Here is a 15,496-nt window from a genome sequence, read left to right on the forward strand (position 1 = left end):
TGCACCATTATTTCATGGTGCACAAAAATAAATTATACCCAGGTAGCACCTCAGTCACCACATTTTCCAGCCTAGCACAGCACACTACTAGGTAACTATACGCAATTCCTGGCACACATTCGGGACCTATGGTTCAGAGCATAGTTGCACCATTATTTCATGGTGCACAAAAACAAATTATACCCAGGCAGCACCTCACTCACCACATTTTCCAGCCTAGCAGAGCACACTACTAGGTAACTATACGCAATTCCTGGCACACATTCTGGGACCTATGGTTCAGAGCATAGTTGCACCATTATTTCATGGTGCACAAAAACAAATTATACCCAGGCAGCACCTCACTCACCACATTTTCCAGCCTAGCAGAGCACACTACTACGTAACTATATGCAATTCGTGGCACACATCGTGGGACCTATGGTTCAGAGCATAGTTGCACCATTATTTCATGGTGCACAAAAACAAATTATACCCAGGCAGCACCTCACTCACCACATTTTCCAGCCTAGCACAGCACACTACTGGGTAACTATACGCAATTCCTGGCACACATTCTGGGACCTATGGTTCAGAGCATAGTTGCACCATTATTTCATGCTGCACAAAAATAAATTATACCCAGGCAGTACCTCACTCACCACATTTTCCAGCCTAGCACAGCACACTACTGGGTAACTATACGCAATTCCTGGCACACATTCTGGGACCTATGGTTCAGAGCATAGTTGCACCATTATTTCATGGTGCACAAAAATAAATTATACCCAGGCAGCACCTCAGTCACCATACATTTTCCAGCCTAGCACAGCACACTACTATGTAACTATATGCAATTCCTGGCACACATTCTGGGACCTTTGGTTCAGAGCATAGTTGCACCATTATTTCATGGTGCACAAAAATAAATTATACCCAGGCAGCACCTCAGTCACCACATTTTCCAGCCTAGCACAGCACACTACTAGGTAACTATACGCAATTCCTGGCACACATTCGGGACCTATGGTTCAGAGCATAGTTGCACCATTATTTCATGGTGCACAAAAACAAATTATACCCAGGCAGCACCTCACTCACCACATTTTCCAGCCTAGCAGAGCACACTACTAGGTAACTATACGCAATTCCTGGCACACATTCTGGGACCTATGGTTCAGAGCATAGTTGCACCATTATTTCATGGTGCGCAAAAATAAATTATACGCAGGCAGCACCTCACTCACCACATTTTCCAGCCTAGCAGAGCACACTACTAGGTAACTATACGCAATTCCTGGCACACATTCTGGGACCTATGGTTCAGAGCATAGTTGCACCATTATTTCATGGTGCACAAAAACAAATTATACCCAGGCAGTACATCACTCACCACATTTTCCAGCCTAGCACAGCACACTACTAGGTAACTATACGCAATTCCTGGCACACATTCTGGGACCTATGGTTCAGAGCATAGTTGCACCATTATTTCATGGTGCACAAAAATAAATTATACCCAGGCAGCACCTCAGTCACCACATTTTCCAGCCTAGCACAGCACACTACTAGGTAACTATACGCAATTCCTGGCACACATTCGGGACCTATGGTTCAGAGCATAGTTGCACCATTATTTCATGGTGCACAAAAATAAATTATACCCAGGCAGCACCTCAGTCACCACATTTTCCAGCCTAGCACAGCACACTACTAGGTAACTATACGCAATTCCTGGCACACATTCGGGACCTATGGTTCAGAGCATAGTTGCACCATTATTTCATGGTGCACAAAAACAAATTATACCCAGGCAGCACCTCAGTCACCATACATTTTCCAGCCTAGCACAGCACACTACTATGTAACTATACGCAATTCCTGGCACACATTCTGGGACCTTTGGTTCAGAGCATAGTTGCGCCATTATTTCATGGTGCACAAAAATAAATTATACCCAGGCAGCACCTCAGTCACCACATTTTGCAGCCTAGCACAGCTCACTACTAGGTAACTATACGCAATTCCTGGCACACATTCGGGACCTATGGTTCAGAGCATAGTTGCACCATTATTTCATGGTGCACAAAAAACAAATTATACCCAGGCAGCACCTCAGTCACCACATTTTCCAGCCTAGCACAGCACACTACTAGGTAACTATACGCAATTCCTGGCACACATTCTGGGACCTATGGTTCAGAGCATACCACTGCACCATCATTTCATGGTGCACAAAAATAAACTATACCCAGGCTAGCACCTCAGTCACCATCCATTTTCCAGCCTAGCAGAGAGCACCACTAGGCAACTATACACAATTCCTGGCACACATTCTGGGACCTATGGTTCAGAGCATACCACTGCACCATCATTTCATGGTGCACAAAAATAAACTATACCCAGGCTAGCACCTCAGTCACCATCCATTTTCCAGCCTAGCAGAGCACACCACTAGGTAAATATACGCAATTCCTGGCACACATTCTAGGGCGTATGGTTCAGAGCATACCACTGCACCATCATTTCATGGTGCACAAAAATAAACTATACCCAGGCTAGCACCTCAGTCACCATCCATTTTCCAGCCAAGCAGAGCACACCACTAGGTAACTATACGCAATTCCTGGTACACCGTGGGACCTATGGTTTAGAGCATACCACTGCACCATCATTTCATGGTGCACAAAAATAAACTATACCCAGGCTAGCACCTCAGTCACCATCCATTTTCCAGCCTAGCAGAGCACACCACTAGGCAACTATACACAATTCCTGGCACACATTCTGGGACCTATGGTTCAGAGCATACCACTGCACCATCATTTCATGGTGCACAAAAATAAACTATACCCAGGCTAGCACCTCAGTCACCATCCATTTTCCAGCCTAGCAGAGCACACCACTAGGTAAATATACGCAATTCCTGGCACACATTCTAGGGCCTATGGTTCAGAGCATACCACTGCACCATCATTTCATGGTGCACAAAAATAAACTATACCCAGGCAGCACCTCAGTCACCATCCATTTTCCACCCTAGCAGAGAGCACCACTAGGTAACTATACGCAATTCCTGGTACACCGTGGGACCTATGGTTCAGAGCATACCACTGCACCATCATTTCATGGTGCACAAAAATAAACTATACCCAGGCTAGCACCTCAGTCACCATCCATTTTCCAGCCAAGCAGAGCACACCACTAGGTAACTATACGCAATTCCTGGTACACCGTGGGACCTATGGTTCAGAGCATACCACTGCACCATCATTTCATGGTGCACAAAAATAAACTATACCCAGGCTAGCACCTCAGTCACCATCCATTTTCCAGCCTAGCAGAGCACACCACTAGGCAACTATACAAATTCCTGGCACACATTCTGGGACCTATGGTTCAGAGCATACCACTGCACCATCATTTCATGGTGCACAAAAATAAACTATACCCAGGCTAGCACCTCAGTCACCATCCATTTTCCAGCCTAGCAGAGCACACCACTAGGCAACTATACAAATTCCTGGCACACATTCTGGGACCTATGGTTCAGAGCATACCACTGCACCATCATTTCATGGTGCACAAAAATAAACTATACCCAGGCAGCACCTCAGTCACCATCCATTTTCCACCCTAGCAGAGAGCACCACTAGGTAACACTCTACACAACTCTAGGCAGCACTCTCAGGAAGCCCTGGAGGCGGCTACATCCAGTTGAAGCACAATGGTGGCCAACACATTTAGTGCACTATGCCTGATAACCAAATGCAGCACTGTTATGACTATTTAAACTGTACACCTTTTTGCAGCATTTCATGGTCGCTGCCAGTGTGGATTACAGGAACCTCCGCATCTTCCAACAACTGGCGCTTTAAGTACTCCTGCTGCAAAAGTGTAGGAGCTGGAAAACGTGTGTTCACAGAGGTACGATGCTTTTTGGGCCAATAATCTGGCTGCTTTTCCAGATTTTTGTGGGTAGCAGTGTGCTTCGCTACGGAAGGTTGCTTATCTGGAAATTGCTTTACCACCTGTCTCAAGTCGTGGATTCTCTTTTGCAACAACTCTTCCTGTGCTGGACCATCCCATTCCTTGTTTGATAATTCCTGTACAATAGCTACAATCTGAGTACGGCAGTTTTCAAGGTCACGTTTTTTCGGCTCAAGGTTTGCATCAGCCTGGATGCTGTCGAGAAGTGCCTGAGGCTCATCCAGAGAGAATGTTTCACTTTCTCCGGATGTTGAAGGACCAGCTAAGTCATCGTCAATCAAGTCCTGAACGCTTGAATTTTTTTGACACTCCCATTGAGCAACAGCATGGATATGTTTGCACAAACTCAAGTGCTGCTTATAGTCCATGCACGCACATTGCAACGCGTGGATACATATTTTGCATTGTTTGCAGCTGTGGCTGCACCCGTTGCATGATATGCTGCCCTTTACTACAGTGTGCTTAAAATCGTGCAGAGACTGAGACTGCACCAACCACCATCCATCGGGTGATTTGCTCACGCCAGATTGAGCGATCTCGACACCTGCACAGTGCTTCTTGTAGCACTCGGTTGTTCGGTGGCTTGCCATGGGCCTCACATGCGAAAGGAGCTGTTTGATGAGGCGGTCGTTTGTAAATTCCAGCAAAGTATGCAGCAATTTGTCCAGGCGCTGACACTGCTTTCTTCTTAAATAAACAGTCTTCAGCTCATTATGCATACTTTCGATGTGGTTGTTCGTTGTGAGCCGAGTGCCTTCTCTATAGCAAAGTGCCCACTGTTCAGGGCGCTTTGCATAAACCCTTTCGAAGTACTCTGCGAAAGCTCTACACTCGTCCACAAACTTAGCCGCCAGAAATTTTTCAAGAAGGGCCTCAAATTCCGATATGGTTGGGCAGGTCATCAAAGTGTGCAGAGTCTGGCTCACCTGTTTCTGGTTTTCTCTGCCACTGACTTTGTTGAGGTTCATATTCCAACTACGCTTAACATGCCAGGTGCATAGCACGCGTCTCTGAGGGATCCCCATTACCTTTTGCCAAGCATTGCAGTACGCTGGCGCATCATCAGACATGAAGACCTCGCAGTTAAGTGCCTGACCAATGCTCTGCTTAACTGCCTGAAAAAAGCGAACCATAGTCTCCTCCGATGTGCTTTGAGAGAGAAGATAGGCACAAGGAATGCCTGTGCCGTCATCTGCAATTACAAGCACAGTCGTAAGTTGTAACCCGTAGGTGTTGGTGCCGTGGGTTGAGTCAATACAGACAGCCTTGCTGCCATAGCGGAGCAACATTTCCTTCTGCGTGCAAGTCATAAGGGCCATGTTAAAGTTCTTGACGCCTTTTTGCGAGAGAAACTCTTTATCAGCATACAGCAAGGCTGAATCTGTACTTTCCTCCAGGTCATGCATCCACATCTGCATACTAACAAAGTCATCGGGGTCTCTCTGCTCCTCATTTCCAATTTTGTACTTGTACTTTATGTTATATATATCTTTCGCAGTCAGAGTATGGAGCCTGTCCAATACGTCTCCAGCAGATGAGTGTGCATCTGCAAGAATCCTTCTAATGGGGACTCCTATACTAAGCTTTAGCGCTATGGCGGCCACCTCAGTGGCAGACAGGCGCAGATGCGTCACACTCTTCTCATGGCCATAGTGCTCGGCCTGGTACGCAACGGTCACCTTCTCACCATCCTGAGTGACATCCATACTAGCAAAGCAATGTTTGTTGCATTTCACGCTGCCCACTGCTTTTGGCTGCCGCTTACCATCTCCAGACTGCACAGATACTCCGGAACGGTGGCATACTAGGTACCTCTTTGTCACTCCCGAGGACAAACGTGTCACCCCTCTCTTTGAGATGAACTGCGCTTGCTCCTCCCTTTCAGTCGCTTCCTTCCAGGCTTGAAATTCTACACAAAAAAAAAATGCACATATTCATTGCAGAGAGACCACACAATGAGTGCTTTTAATTCACTATGTTCACAACTATTCCCTTCACATTCTTAAAGGGCGACTGCCTAGGGTCCGGACATTTTTGAAAAACAAGCCCATTGCATAGATGAGGCATCGAAGATAACCTCTGCAAAATACTAGAGCCATACGCACCCCGAAAAGCTGTAAAAATTCAAATCAAAGCCCGCTCGTTCCTTCCTTCCACAAGGAAACGTCCTTGTCCTCTACTCTGGCTCGTTTGACGTCACATGGAAAACTTTCGCTAAAGGCATTCCATTGGTTCGTCGTTCTGACTGCTGGACGAAGGGTGGGTGTAGCCGGGACGTCGCATCGTCTGCGCACTTTCCGCAGTGCCTTCAGTTTTGGCACATGCCTACAAACCCGCATGAAGGAAGAAAAAAAACAGGAGGGAGCGTCCGGCGACAGCCTTGAACCCTAGTCATAAGAAGTAAAAAATAGTAAAACAGAGCGTCGGTGCCCGCCCGCCGTGATCACGCCACGAGATAGCCCTCTGTGTGCGCGCTGCCTCCTCAGTTATCGTTCGTGCATCTTGTCTACACCTTGGCTCCGTTGAACGACATGAGCTTAGGAGCAGAGAAAAGACACAAAGAACGCAGAAACACACATGGAGAAAAGCAAATGGGCGGTTGCCGGGTATGCATTTGCCGTGTGTTTCGAACAAAACCGAGGTCTCGCATCGAACCAGTGTCTTTTGGGTCAGCAGCCAAGTACCATAACCACTGAGCCACCACGACGGCTCTACTACACGCTGCCTGTGTGATCCAGACCTGTGACCTCCATATGTCGCATACGCTTAACGAACCAAGCTATGCAGGGGATTGTGCAACCTATGTTTAATGCAGGAATGCACTCAACAACTATATTTCCACCTCTCTGCCCGCAGAATTTTTGTCCACCCATCGGTCCACAGACTATCTCAGAGGTGCGGTTCAAACCTGTGCCTTTTTGGTACCAGTATGGGTAGTGGAGTAGCAATGCGGCACACCGAGGCCATTTGCACCAAGCGAGTCAGCGGTGCTGCTCCTCCTCATGCCTGGCAGAGGCTTATGCAAATTACACTAAATAATATTAAATAATATTAAATAACGTGGCTGATAAACTTCGAGTGCCTCGCTTGATGGAATCGGAGATAGCAACTGTTCATCGACTTCCCGCTAAACGTGATAAGACGCCAGGCATCCTTGTGCGTTTTGCGAAGCAAGCTACAAAAGAAAACTGGTTGAAGAACAAGAAGAACCTAAAAGATAGCGACCCGCCCATTTTCATGCAAGAAAATTTAACACGCCGAAATAGAGAACTGCTTCAGGCAACTAAAGTCTGTGCCAAAGAAAAAGGCTATAAGTTCACTTGGTATGTCAATGGAAAGGTTTTCGTTAGGCGAAGTGAGGGAATGAGTGCCATTCATGTGAAGGGAAATAGCGATTTGGATCGGCTATAGCACTCAGCATGGTATCTTTCGAGTTTCTTCTTGAAACATAATCGACATGCAGCAGATGTATTATCTGCCGAGTGACTTGAACCGCACTGCTTCGTGTGTTGCGCCGACAACGCTTAACGCTATTCACCTCAACGCACGCTCTGTAAAAAACAAGATATTGTGTTTAGAGGAGTTCTTTGGCGAATTTTCATTTGCTTTTTCTTTGATCATGCTCAGTGAGACTTGGAGCACAGATGATTCCGACGTTTTCAGGATGACCAATTACAAAACTTATTACTTGAACCGCTCCAGCCTCCGGGGGGGTGGAGTGGCTTTACTGGTGTCAGATGACATTGAATGCGACAAGTTGGACTCGTACAGTCTTATTACTGAAGATTTTGAAGTGCTATCTGCCTGTACTGGAAGGTTCGTGTTTTCTGTTTGCTATCGTCCACCGAAGGGAAATATGGTTAGGTTTTTGGAATTTTACGACTGTTTTCTTTTTTTATAACAGATAACAAATACACTCTAATAGCTGGAGGTGATTTTAATATCGATATGTTGAAGGATAATTCCTCTACTAGAGACTTTAACGCAGTCTTGGCCTCGAACGGATTTATTAATCTTATTAACGATCCAACAAGGGTAACACAAGAAAGTGAGTCGCTTCTTGATCTGCTGATTACGAACACTTCCCTACCGATAGTTGAGTCGGGCGTAATATCATGTGCGATCAGTGACCACCTTCCAGTGTTTGCATGCATAAATAAGACTAGACTGGTAAAGTACCGACAGGAGAAAGCGAAGTACCAAAGTATAACCAATGCTACTCTCAATTCATTTCACAGCTCACTGGAACAAGTTGAGTGGGATAGTATTGACGTTACCAGTGACGCAAATGAGGCTTACGATGAGTTCCTCCGAGTATTTAAACAGCTCTACCATTCCTCTTTCCCGCTAAAAGTGCGTGCAATAAAGCGTAAAACACGCAAACCTTGGATATCTTCTGAGTTGCGCCAAGAAATTAAAACGAAAGACAAACTGTACAAAATCTTTTTAAACACACGTTCAACAGATGACCTAAGCATTTTTAAGAAATACAGAAATAGATTAACAAAAAAGCTACGTCTCGCTCGTGCGGAATACTTCGCGACATTTCTTGAAATTAAAAATGGTCGCCACGATCTGTTGTGGTCAAGGTTGAATTTCTTACTGAGGCGTGAGCAACCACAGGCTGCCCCGCGGGCTTCAAAGCTTGATAATAAAGATGTATCCGGCAGAGAGTTGGCAGATGCCTTCAACAACTTTTTTACCACCCTTGCCCATAACACCCCGTCAAGTGATTTCAACACCTATTTTAGCTCTTACAATAGGGACACAATATTTCTGAACCCAGTTACGACAGAGGAGGTTATATCAGTCGTACAAAGCCTAAATAACAGCCATAGCTGTGACATTGACGGCATTCAAGTGAGGCCTGTCAAGCATGTTATAAGAGTTATTGCCCCTGTTCTTGCAGATATATTTAACTTATGCTTTACTACGGGCACATTTCCTAAAACAATGCAAATAGCCAAAGTAACGGTTTTGTATAAGAAAGGAGACCGCAATGATTTAGGAAATTATAGACCAGTATCGATACTCCCAATCTTCTCGAAAGCCTTTGAAAAAGTTCTGTATACACGGTTGTCTGATTTCATTGATAAACATGACCTTTTGTCACCTAATCAATTTGGGTTTTGTAAAAATAAATCTGCCGAGTTAGCCCTACTCGAACAAAAGGAATATATACTAACACAGTTTGAAAATAAGGCCTTTGTTATTGGTGTCTTCGTGGACTTCTCGAGGGCATTCGATTTAGTAAACCACAGTGTACTCCTGAAAAACTTGGAGCGTTGTGGTATTCGTGGACTGGCTCAAATGATCCTGAAATCATATCTTTCGCATAGAAAACAGGCTGTAAGCATACACAATGTGACATCTGAACTAAAACTTGTTACTTCTGGCGTTCCCCAGGGTAGTATATTGGGACCATTACTTTTTAATATGTACCTAAATGATATCTCCAACATTAACTCCGCCGCTAAATTTATTATCTACGCTGACGACACTAGCATCTTTTTTACTGGAAATGATCTTGATCTCCTTGTTCGGGAATGCAATGACACCTTGAGTGAATTACAAAAGTGGTGCGAATCCAGATACATGCGTATAAATGAGAAGAAAACAAAAGCTGTCACATTTCGTCCTAAAAACAAAGTACTTCCTTCCCCCATCGAGATTAAACTAAACTCGCGACGTATAGACATAGTTGAACAATTTAAATGCCTTGGAGTAGTTTTTTCTTCCAGCATGTCTTGGGAACACCACACGGACCATATTGTCACGAAACTGGCTCAAATAACCGGAGTCATAAGTCGGCTCAGATACGTCATTCCAAAAGCAGTAAAGTTACTCCTCTATAATTCACTTTTCTACTCCTATTTAAACTACTGCCATCTAGTGTGGGGCACAGCTACGGTTAGCTGTCTTCAGCGTATCTACATTTTTCAGAAAAAGTTTCTTCGTCATGTTTACAATGTCCCCTGGGACTCGCCAAGCAAAGATCTCTTTCTACAAAGTGGTGTGCTAAAAATACACAACTTGTATAAATATCGCTTGAGTGTCCGGTTTAAACTCGAAACACGTAGAAATGTAAACCACATACGTAAACTTGCTGAACTACATACCCGAGATGCAAGCTACACAACAAGGTATGCGGAGACATGGATAGTCCCGACCCCACGGTTAAACTCGGGTAGAGAACGCCTGCAGTTCACTCTTCCGTCCCTGCTAAACGCGTATATATATAATAATTTTGACCTTTTCAGTTCGTCAAACAGGTCTTTGCGTGCTTTGTATGCTAGCATGTAGGATTTTTTGTCTTGTGCTTTTTTTTTTCTTCTTTCTCTTTTTTTTCTTTGCTGCCATTACCTGTGTCTACCCTATGTGAATATTGTGTTAATATTGTATAATGTTCTTTCGTTTTCTCTTGTACCTGCTCATTATTGTATACTTGTTATCACGCTTTGCAACTGCCTTTTGTATTAAAAGCCTTGCTGTCAAGCTGCTGCCAAGCGAAAGGGGGCTGCGGCTTAGTCAAGCTGTCTCTCAGCTTTTTCTGCGCCTCCGCTGTCTGTATCTTTACAAGGCAGAAATAAAGAATTTAATGTAATAGTTACCTTGCAATAAATGCAACAAGAACAACAATAGCGCTGCTAAAAGCTGGTGCTAATTTCATACGCATGCAAGCTCAAACCGAAAAGCAAAGAGTTACATAAGACACCAGGAGAGAAAATTTTATGCACTTGTGAATGCACAATGTCGTCATGAGATGACCAAACAGATTCCCTGAAAACACTGCACCTTTTTTTTCAGCGACACATGTAAGGCCCCCTTGAAAAGCCGCAGGCTGTGCCTCAATGTTTCACTTCAGTAGCATGTGCAGTCGTTATGCCATTACTGAGCACTTTCAGCATGGTCTAGCATTCCAGGAAGGGCCAAGTGAAAGGTGCAGCATGGCTGCCTTCTCATTACATGCCCTGCTCATTATTATTTATTATTTTTTGCAGACCATTAGAACACAACTTGCTCAGTCTACATTTGCTCCCTACGCCTACAAAAATTTGGACAGCCACTGCTTGCTAATGTCATTAGATGTTTTCAACATTCCAGAGACGTATGCCAGTCTACCAGAGGTCTCCTGCGCATGTAAAGTGGCCCCACCTGGCCGCACGCATGTCACGTCTTGTCTTTTTGTCTAATCGTTTGCATTTGCCTCAACATAAGCAGTGTACAAATATACTCTCAGGTGACTTAGGCCAGAATGCTATGAACATGAATAAAAGTTTCACAAGACCATCAGGTCCACATTTTTTTTACAAGCTAAAAATAATTAGCGTAAAACCATGTAAACATTTCACAGAAGGAAACATTAAGTATTTCACCAGCTGTAAGAACAAAAATTTATCTTCTAACAAGACAGCCATCATGTACAAGCTGTAGTACCACTGGGTCTCAATTCTCAACCTCTGAAATAATGCACATTTGCCAAAGCACAAACATGGTCTAATTGGTAACAATTGCTGGTGTCTATAAGCATTATGCATCAAAAAGTACACACCACAAGAAAACCCAGGTTAAGCACTGGAATTAGGTTAATTCCACTTTATATATGCAGGCCCTATTACTGAGCCCACCAAAGGAGCAGGTATGGAGATGCATGGAAGCCATGAAAAACCATTAAGAGACATTTGCTCCCTACGCCTACAAGAATTTGGACAGCCACTGCTTGTTAATGTCATTAGATGTTTTCAACATTCCAGAGACGTATGCCAGTATACCAGAGGTCTCCTGCGCATGTAAAGTGGCCCCACCTGGCCGCACGCATGTCACGTCTTGTCTTTTTGTCTAATCGTTTGCATTTGCCTCAACATAAGCAGTGTACAAATATACTCTCAGGTGACTTAGGCCAGAATGCTATGAACATGAATAAAAGTTTCAGAAGACCATCAGGTCCACATTTTTTTTACAAGCTAAAAATAATTAGCGTAAAACCATGTAAACATTTCACAGAAGGAAACATTAAGTATTTCACCAGCTGTAAGAACAAAAATTTATCTTCTAACAAGACAGCCATCATGTACAAGCTGTAGTACCACTGGGTATCAATTCTCAACCTCTGAAATAATGCACATTTGCCAAAGCACAAACATGGTCTAATTGGTAACAATGGACCTTTTTCATGGTGGCCCTCTGCGCATGCGCCCGCAATGCATTGCGGGAAGCGCGCGACCGCCATGTTTTTTGGTGGTTCGTCGGCCAGTTGAGCTACTAGGCACTATAGTTGAGCGGCCGGTTGCGTCGCTCGGTCGGCACTTCGCTGCTGCCTAGTCGTCGACAACTCTGCGCTTTGCGTTCCTGGTGAAATCGCTGGCGAGATGCCTCAGAGATGCGCCGCCACGGGATGCTTTAATTTTAGCAAAAAATCAGGAAGTGTAAGATTTTTCAAGTTCCCAGCGGCATCACTGCATGCAGCAACAGGGCTAAGTGGGTGCAGGCAGTGTGAATGTTGATGGAGCTGCGAGGAAGCAAACTCGCGTGTCTGCAGTGACCACTTTGTGACAGGCGCAAGCTCAATTTCTTCTTTCTTGCACTCTGTTTTCTAAGAAGCTGTAGCGTGAAACACGGGGTGCGACGCCTCTGTTGTCCATTTGCTAGTGTAGCAGAAGTGGCTGCACAAAAGAATAAACGGAAACTGTGCGGGTCTGTCAACTACACCCCGTGGATTATAATAACTTCAGTAGAACTTGTCGAGCTAGTTGGTTCACATAGACGCGAAGAACTTCGCGAACGCGAACTACGAAGAGGCAAAGACTGTGTTTGTGTGCGTATTTACCTTTTCGCCGTCCCTGACTCGTTCGCGCAGTTCTTTTTTTTTTTTGCCGCATGCGGATAGAAGAGAGCCTAAGAGATAGGGTGAAAGGTAAAATGAATGTAGTGTGCCTGCGGGAATGTGCGCGCGCCTTGGCAGGGTTGCCCTCGAGGGGAGCGCACGACCGAGGACAACAGTGTTCGCCGAAACGACGACGACGTCTTCAGAACGCCGGGTACCTTTCGCACAGGAGCAACTTCTCTGCGAAAGCAGTCGCCTCGACATCTTTTGCTGCAGTGGATTGTGCCCATTTCAGACCATCGCAGTGTAGTGGACTATGCTAGTGCGAGGCGACGGCTTCCTCAGCGTAACTCTCGTGCGCTCGCGAGCAAGACGAATGCGCCGGTTGTCAGGCGGCTCGGCACCTCCACAGCACTGTATCACGTTGCGAGATCGTGTGTGCATTACCAACACTCTGGCACAGCCTTTTTATCAAACAACGAGCACGGTCGACTAGGTACCCCCGTCGGGCTTTCAACCCATCGATCTTCAAACACAAGAATGCTAGCCGCATGTCGCCCCCGCTATCACAGTATCAGCAGCTCGTCTTCGGACAAGTGCTTAAGCAGGCAACATTAAATGCGGCGTATGTATTTCTCCTCTTTGAAAGGCTGTCATTTCCGCAGTGGCCGGTTCGATGCGCCAAAGTGCATGTCAATCACTTTGTCACTAACCGGAGACACAGAAGTCAGATCATACGTCCACTGCTTGCACGCGTCCAAAAACTGCGTGAAATCCATTGTCAGCTCAACAGAAAGAAAATGTTCACAGCACTAAGGCAAAACCATACTGAAACACTATAGGCGACGTTTGGATGAGCACGAAAACTTCAGCAACCGATCAAAGCACGGACGGGAACCGACCGACCAGACCACCAATTGTGATTCGGCGGCCGCCGCTAGGGGCGCTCTCCCAACGTGAAAAAGGCCCATTGCTGGTGTCTATAAGCATTATGCATCAAAAAGTACACACCACAAGAAAACCCAGGTTAAGCACTGGACTTAGGTTAATTCCACTTTATATATGCAGGCCCTATTACTGAGCCCACCAAAGGAGCAGGTAAGGAGATGCATGGAAGCCATGAAAAACCATTAAGAGGATAACGATTCCTCCCATGCTTTTGTTGCTCGTTGGCAAATTCAGCGATGGCACCTGCACATACAAATACCGCCTTTTGAGTAAACCACGTGTTTAAGCCCACCATTTGCTTTGCATATTGCTCACCTGCTCGTAATGCGCACATATGTACAGAGGTGAGCGGACGTCTAGAGAGCTGTGCTCTGGAGACCCAACGATCATTCTATAGTCATTCCTAGGGAGCTGGACAACATTTTTGGCACAAAAACCATTACATCTTTAATTTTTTTTTTCTGGGGGGGCTCTGCAGAACACAGCGCGGGCGCTCTAGATAAACCTGCTCGTTTGTACACAAGCTAACATAGATTCCTCCGTACGTGGATGTTAAAAAAAAAAAAAAAGACGTCAAGAACACGTGCATCTTTCTCACCTGCACTGGAAGAGAACTGCAGAGTGCTGCGTCTCGCCACGAACCCATGCTCCTGCTCGTGGTGCTGCAACAATTCACGACAGTAGAGAAAAGCATTAGGACAGAGGTCACATGCATAAGTTTTCTCACGAGCTAATGAGCTCGCAGCTTCGGGATGCTTATTTCGCACATGCTTCCTCTGGGATTGCTGAAAAGTGAATTCAGCTTGGCACACGGGGCAGCGATACTTATCTCGTGCTGGTGGCTCAGCAGGTGGTGTACTTGGTTCTTCCATTCCAATCAGGCCACGAGGGTGGCAAGGACAATGATCACAGCACTGAAAACAAACTTCAAACAACAACTTAAAACAAAGCACGTGCAACTGCGCAAACTCGCGAGAATAGAGCAACGGAGAATATGCACCAAGTGCAATTAGCGCAACAGCTAGAAAAAAATCCCCGGGACGTCAAACAACAACTTAAAACAAAGCACGTGCAACTGCGCAAACTCGCGAGAATAGAGCAACGGAGAATATGCACCAAGTGCAATTAGCGCAACAGCTAGAAAAAAATCCCCGAGCCCCGCAAACGCAATTAACGGCGATGTCCTAACCCACTGTCCTAACGTAGCCGAGGTGAAGTTAGTAGCTTCGAGTAATGATACAACGACGCCAAAACAAGACAATAAAATTACTCTACAGTACACCAATTAACGCAACAGGTGGAAAACTAAAAGAGCAGGCACGCTCAGGGACCGTTGAGCAGGCACGCTGGGCAGCTTTCAGGGACCGTTCAGCAGGCACGCTGAACAAAGTTTAGGGCTCGCACAGAACACCACCGATGACAGCGTGACCGGTTGAAATCTGCGCCTGCGAAATCGAAGCAGTCACGTGATCGGATACAAGTAATACCAACGCGCCAACAAATTCATTTCATATAGAAACAAGAACATAAAAAAACGTGATTACAAAATGCATAAGTTTTTATAAAATGCATAAGTTTTGTATTGCAGTCGTATCAAGAATCTTTATTTAAGCAAACAACACAAACAAATGTTCCTAGGGACGGGGAATCCTAGGGAGGGACAGAGCTGGATGCTGCTAGGGACGGACTGAAGGGGGGACAAGGGGGACGACGGACCCGTTGCTCTGCCTAGTAGCTCCCGCAGGGCTCCACCCA

The 15,496-nt window shown here is 45.5% G+C and overlaps 1 pseudogene; it reads right to left on the reverse strand.

Annotated features, from left to right (window-relative positions):
* Window positions 1-5,367: 5,367 nt before the first annotated feature.
* LOC149324953 (uncharacterized) lies at window positions 5,368-15,216 on the reverse strand (annotated as a pseudogene).
* Window positions 15,217-15,496: the final 280 nt, after the last annotated feature.

This window comes from Amblyomma mixtum, chromosome 10 (assembly GCF_055824585.1).
Source record: "Amblyomma mixtum isolate Tamu chromosome 10, ASM5582458v1, whole genome shotgun sequence".
NCBI classification, from domain to species: Eukaryota; Metazoa; Arthropoda; class Arachnida; order Ixodida; family Ixodidae; genus Amblyomma; species Amblyomma mixtum.